The 6412-nt window shown below is 43.7% G+C and overlaps 1 long non-coding RNA gene across 1 annotated transcript; it reads right to left on the bottom strand.

Annotated features, from left to right (window-relative positions):
• Positions 1-2620: 2620 nt before the first annotated feature.
• Gm6360 lies at positions 2621-3761 on the bottom strand. The gene is made up of 2 exons (XR_878949.2): positions 3702-3761; positions 2621-2723 (listed from the first exon to the last, which is right to left on the bottom strand). It is a non-coding gene; the product is annotated as a predicted gene 6360 (long non-coding RNA).
• Positions 3762-6412: the final 2651 nt, after the last annotated feature.

Here is a 6412-nt window from a genome sequence, read left to right as displayed (position 1 = left end):
TGAATGTGAGCCATTGGCACTGCTATCATGCATGGTAGGTTAGAAGCCATGACCCAGATCTAGGACATTAGATGCCTCACTTTCTCCGAGCAGACAATATTGAGTGCTTACAATGCACCAAGCATTCTTTAAGAGCGGCGTAAGCGTATCTCTACACATTAGTACACTGTCTGCCATTTCTGAAATGCAGTAGTTCACTCTTTTCTAAAGCAATCTTCAGTTGTTACATTCTTACTTTAATTTTACTTCGAGACACCAAAGAATGGAGGTCATTTTCTTAACTGAGGCTCCCTGTTCACAAATGACTCCAGCTTGTGTTTACTTGATAAAAACACTAACCAGGATTATTACCAAACTGAGTGCTAAGGAGAAGGAGTGCTTGGCCAAGCAGGCCTTCTCACCCTACCTCCCACCTAGGACCAGCCTGAGCCAAACCCATCACGACAATGACCCACAATTACTTCTAGCAAGGGGAGGCTATCTATATTAGTCTTTTGATGAGATCTTTTGCTGAACAAAAGAAAGCAGCAGAGCTTGCCCACCCAAAGGCTTCCTGCAACACTGGAAGGAACATGAAAGGAAGCCTGCTGGACTCCAGAAGATGGTGCTGACTGTGTTCAAGTCAACAGCCACAGAAATGAGAGCTCAGAACGTGAGAATATTATGAGATCTGGGAGCACATGTATTTTAACCTCCAGTCTCACAAATGTGGAAGCTACAGCTCAGGCTCAGTGAACTCTGACAGCCAGGCCTCTGTTCCTGTTATTCTGGTATGTTCTATACTTGCCTTGGTTATAATCAGCTAGTATATATATATCACACAGTATATGCTTACTCTCCAAGTAATTCAAAACAAAATTTACCCCAGCTTTCACAGGGCCAGACTGGAGCTGCCTCAAACCCGAAAGTGTGAGTTAAGAAGACCAAGACAAGATTATTCTAAGGGAGCCTTGGAACCTGTTTGCAATCACCAGTAAGTGTGCTGAGGAAACGGTGTAGAGCCGGATCCTTAAATACAGCATTGGTCTCTTCACAATAGAAATGTGACGCGCAATTTCATTTACTCTTTCTCAAGCCAAAACAAACTACACGTGGTGAATCTGGAGCTTGTGCACACATAGTGGGAGCAATCATCAGAATGCTCAGTCCCTTCCAGGAAGAGTCAGAATCCCCCCAAACCCGAGTGCAGGGGGTCGAGGACAAATAAAGTGAAGCCTGACTTCACACAGAAAATAATAAACGTGTGGAGCTCATTACCACAAAAGAGGTACAGGCGAGGAATGTAAATGGATTCATAAAGGTTTTGACCAAATTTATGAATGTCAGAGCCATAAATGGCTACTCAGAGTATACCTAACCTTTAAGGTTAATGTCAGAGAGGAAAACTATGTCTTTCCCTGGTGAATCCCTTCAGGCCTTAGTTGTCAACACGATGCTGGGCAGGTTGGAGCATGGAGTCTGCCCAGCAGAATAGCTCCTGTGCTCTTTGGCTAATTGGTACACAGGCCAGATGAGCATTTATGTCCTCTGCAGAAGCCCATGTCCCAGCTGCAGCAGCATGTCAAAGAAACAATGTTTTAGGATTTGGCTTATTCAGAGTCTGACATCCACAGTCAGCCAAGGTTTAGAGCCAGGCTCCATCACTTAGCAGCCAAGGAGGGACTTGCTCATCTTTCTCACTCATGAAGTGGAGATAATGAGGTTTGCAGAAGCAGCGATGGGTAATGTCTCTATAGGAAAAATCATGCTACAAAATGAAAACCAAAAGAATGTACATACGTGTGTACGTGTATATCAAGAATGTACATACGTGTGTACGTGTGTGTCCATACTGGCACTAGAGATTGAAACACCACTTGCTCCGTTTTCCTGGGAGAACTGGGAAGACTATTCACACAGTTCTCACAGGCTGAGAAGATGGCTCAATGGTTGAAGCACATCCTGGGTAAGTAAGAGGATATGAATTCCGATCCCGACATCCCATGAATCCCAGGTGGGAATAGCAGCTCACCTACAATTCCAGCCGTAGAAGGGGGAGGTAGCGGGGCCCTTGACACAAGCTGGTTAAAAGAGATCCTGCCTTGATGATGAAGTCAAAAGAGTAATTAAGGGAGGCTCCCTGTGTCAGCCCAGGCCTCCGCATGCACCAGAGCACACAAGCCAAAGGCACTTATCTCTCCAAAACAGTTTCTCTAAGCCCACAAAACTCACTGAACGGGTTTGTGTTGTTATCTGCTCATCTTCTTACTCTGCCCGCGAACATCATAAGGCTGAGGCTCTGCCTTCCGTGGTCATTCTTTATACTTATTGTAGTTCCTAGTATACAGGAGGCAATCAGGAAATGGGAATAAATCACCTGGGTGTAACTAAGCCTGTTGTTATATAGAAGAGAGGAATAATCCAACTGTCCGATATAATGAACTGATACTGGCAGAGGTAAGCGTGAGGGCTCAGCCTCAGCTGACTGAATCTTCAGGCTCTGACATTCTGCTCGGTGGCTGAAGAAACACTAACACCTCGGATTCGTTTGTGAGGAAGATAAAAAGAAAGCCTGGGTTTGCAGAGGGACACTTTGCCAGGTGCTGGGGGCTGGTGCTCTAGAATCACTTGTTCCTAAGCATCCCACGTGTACTCTTTAATGTAAGGTTATAGTTTGGGGACATAATGTCAGAGTTCAGAAGCCACACAGACTGGCATTGTCATCTTCAGCAAGCAATGGTCACCTGTGAGATCCAGAAAAGGAACAAATGACTGTGTAAGTGACATTCTCACATTGAATCTGTAAACAAATGGGTTCAAGAATTTAGACCTTATCCTCAGGTTGGAAGTGCTCAATTTTATCCCTAGTGATAAACTCCCAACTACCCTTCAGGTACAAAAATTGTGACTCATGATCTCATGGACCAAGACTTGTTTTCTTTTCTAAAAGTTAATTCAGTTCTGCTTTACACACTGTGTCAATGCCTCAGAATTTCTTCTCTGCTAGACATAGAAGGGTAAACTGAAAACATATCGCTGCCCTTATGTATATAGACGCACATTCATGTGTTCTGTGTGTATTAATGTGTATGCATGTGTGTGTGTGTGTGTGTGTATGTGTATGTGTGTGTGTGTGTGTGTGTGTGTGTGTGTGTTAGCTCACGGTCGCAGCCATGAGCATGACTGTGTGTGTGAGCCTCTGGGCCCCGACTTTGCCACCCCCTGCTCTCAGGAGCTCGACCAGCACTACCTTGTCATCACAAAGTTCATCTCAAGCCAGTGTGTTCAGCTTATTTCTCTTTTCAGTTTATGATGGTGTTTTCAAAGCTGACCCTCTGCTCCTCTGCATTCTGAAAGGTCACCCACTAACATAACAGTCTTTCTTGTAAAGGGCCTGTAACAAATGTTCATTTCACGTCTACTCTTTCTTAGCTCACCAACAGCCAGAGTCATTTTGCAGCCTAGAGAATTCAGCATGCATATCCCGAGAGGCCGATTTTATAGGGGTGGTAAAACTATCCTGGCTTATTCTGACCGAGTGAGTACACACACAGCTCTTCCTTTCCTCTGCATTGCAATGCATCCTGCACTAACCTGATTGTCATTATTTCCTGCTGTCAATCTCATACGGGAACAGGCGACATCACTCTACTTTGTCATGGTAAAAAGTTTATCCTGCAACTTTGCAGCTTCTTAGGTCTTCTGTGAAAGGCTGTGCTTACCCGTGTGTGCTTCTGGGCATCTCCAGGGCTCTGCATTTAGCTCCATACTTCTGAAAGCATCTGTACAGAGATAATATTAACGTTATTGCAACAGACAGGAGGAACCTCATTTCTCTCTGCTTTGACTGAAACTGTCTGTTCGTAGTAAAATTGTGCAGACATTGGCATTTTTGAGGGAGGTGTGAATGTGGTAGGACCAGTCACTGGTGGGAGAAAGAAGTAAGATACAAGACACTGCCAGATGACTAGTTTCTTTCTTTTCATTTTTTTTTTTTTTTTTTTTTTTTTTTTTTTTGGTACTCAAAATGGGCTGGTGAGCCATAATCATCAACATTATTTTTCTTGGCTGCCAAGATGGCTCAGCCAATGAAGGTACCTGCTACTAATCCCAATGCCCGCGGACTGATCCTCAAGACTGACACGGTAGAAGGAAAACTGAGTGTTTTCAAGTTGTCCTCTGACCTCCCAGGCAGCATGTGCACCTGTCGCGTGCGCGCGCGCGCGCACACACACACACACACATACACACACACAGAGATTATTGTGAAGCTAGTTTACCATGGGTTCTGATCAAGAGTTACATGGAATATTAAGGGGGATTTATTAAGAACTACTTGGATCCCCTAATATCTATTTAACCTGGGTATGTGGGGTGTTTAAAATTCTGAACTTGGCTGCTTATTATATCTAAATTTTTGGGAGATCTAAGTTGATAGCATAAAGGTAGAAAATACTGGAAAGTTGATTATATTTAGAATAAAGTTTGAGAGACTACCCCTAGTCTCAGTTTACAGATTCATAAAATACTAAAGTCTGTACTGATGGGTCACAGTTCTAAGATGATCTAAGATGATGTCGGAAAGCCACTCAGTACTGTGGAACTTGGAGTTCATGGGCAAAACAGTTTAAAAGATCCGTTGGAGTTAGAGATGCTCAGTGGCTGAGCGGTTCCTCTTGCGAAGGACCCCATCACCAGTCCAACATCTTTTCCCGTCTTGCTAGTCACCACCACTCATGAGCCACACCCACACATAGGCAGACACACCCTCACACAAATCATTTTTAAAAGTAATTAAAATCCCCTTTTAAAACGATGTCTCACAGTGGGCTGGAGACATTTGCTCCTTGCGTTTCTTCAGATCATCTGAGCTGTAACTGCCCTGGTCTTGGTTTGTCAGTTAATTGTCTTTGTATTATTTTTTCATGCTTATTGCCCAAATAACTCCACCAAGCCTCAGTCAGAGCAATAAGTAATAATGATTATGGAGAAATATGGTTAAAAAAAAAAACTAGAAATGTAAACTTTTGGTGTTTCTGCAGGCACTGGGCATTTCCATAGGAAACAGTCATTCTCTTTTCGGTGGGTAGTGCAAAGGCCATGGCTCTGCTAAAGGCCTACGTCACAGAGCTACGTCACAGAAACTCCCACTTAGTATTGCCAATAGCATCTGGTAACCCTGGGCCTCCCTAATGAAGCTGCACACACCGCCAGGCACCCCTCCCCATGCTGCTGTCTGTAATCTCCAGACTCTTTGGGGGTCACTGGTTTCTTCCTCCAGATGCCTGTTGCATGCTGTTGATCAGCAATGTTCCCCAGGTGCACAGACACGGGACAAGAAGAGTGTAGAACTGAATAAGGCTGCCTTGCTCGGCTCCTAAAAGGTCTGCATGTTTAGACACTGTTGGTAGGACAATTGCTTGAGAAAAATATTGCAAGTGTCATGACCAAACTACACCCAATTTCCTCTAACTTCTGTGCCCAGAAAAATGTGGTGACTTTTCCCTAAGATTCAGTGAAATAATAAAGAGACAGAAAATTCACTCATCTGAACACAGGGCTAATCTTGGGTCCAGATTCTCTGATTCCTCCCCCTTCCAACCCCTACCCCCATCCCTGCCCACCAAGTCATAGACTAGAGAAGGGCACATGGGAACACTTCAAAACAGAGAGAGGGAGCTGGGAACAGCCTCAGTCATGAACACACACAGGCACACAACACACACATGCACACATACACAAATACACACACATACATGCCCATAATTTTAAAAATAATTTTAAAACGTCTTCAAAGCTCAAGGAGCTTCAAGTGTGCCTCATAGGAGGTCAAGGTTGACTGTACATATACTAAAATTTCCTTCAGTATCTGTATGTATGTCATTACTCGGTCTCCCAGGGAACGAGCATGCGCTTTAGCAGAAAATAAGTATAACCAGTAGGTAAGAGTATGAGTATCTGTAACTATGCGCATTAATAAGTAGCAATGACTATGAACGTGTCAATATCAATGACAACTTTTAAAATAACCATGATGCTAAATAATCATGGACATAAAAATGTGGTAGATGATGCAAGGATTTCTGTTTGAGATGTTCCGTGCTGTCCTTGCTATCTTTGATCGTCTGTATCATATGATCTGCTTCTGTGCTGTGACACCTGAGAATAAGTGATGGAAAATGTGAGTTATTAACGTCACGGTAATCTCGCTCCATACCCCAGGAGCTGGAGCTGGAGAATACAGGTTTCCCTGTCAGCTGGGGTCCATGCGCCAGGGACAGTCACTTGGCTTCTTTAGACTTTTGATCTCCATGTTGAAGTTTTTGAGACTGATGTTTAAAAGTGTTGACAACAGACAGTATACATTTGCACAAACTCTAAGTCTCCTGTAAAGGTTGCTTGGATTAAATAAGAAATCATCTTGTTATTCCTT

The sequence above is a fragment of the Mus musculus genome, chromosome 8 (assembly GCF_000001635.26).
Source record: "Mus musculus strain C57BL/6J chromosome 8, GRCm38.p6 C57BL/6J".
Lineage (NCBI taxonomy): Eukaryota > Metazoa > Chordata > Mammalia > Rodentia > Muridae > Mus > Mus musculus.
The sequence above is the reverse complement of the archived record's forward strand: the minus strand, read 5'-3'. Positions and strand labels throughout refer to the sequence as shown.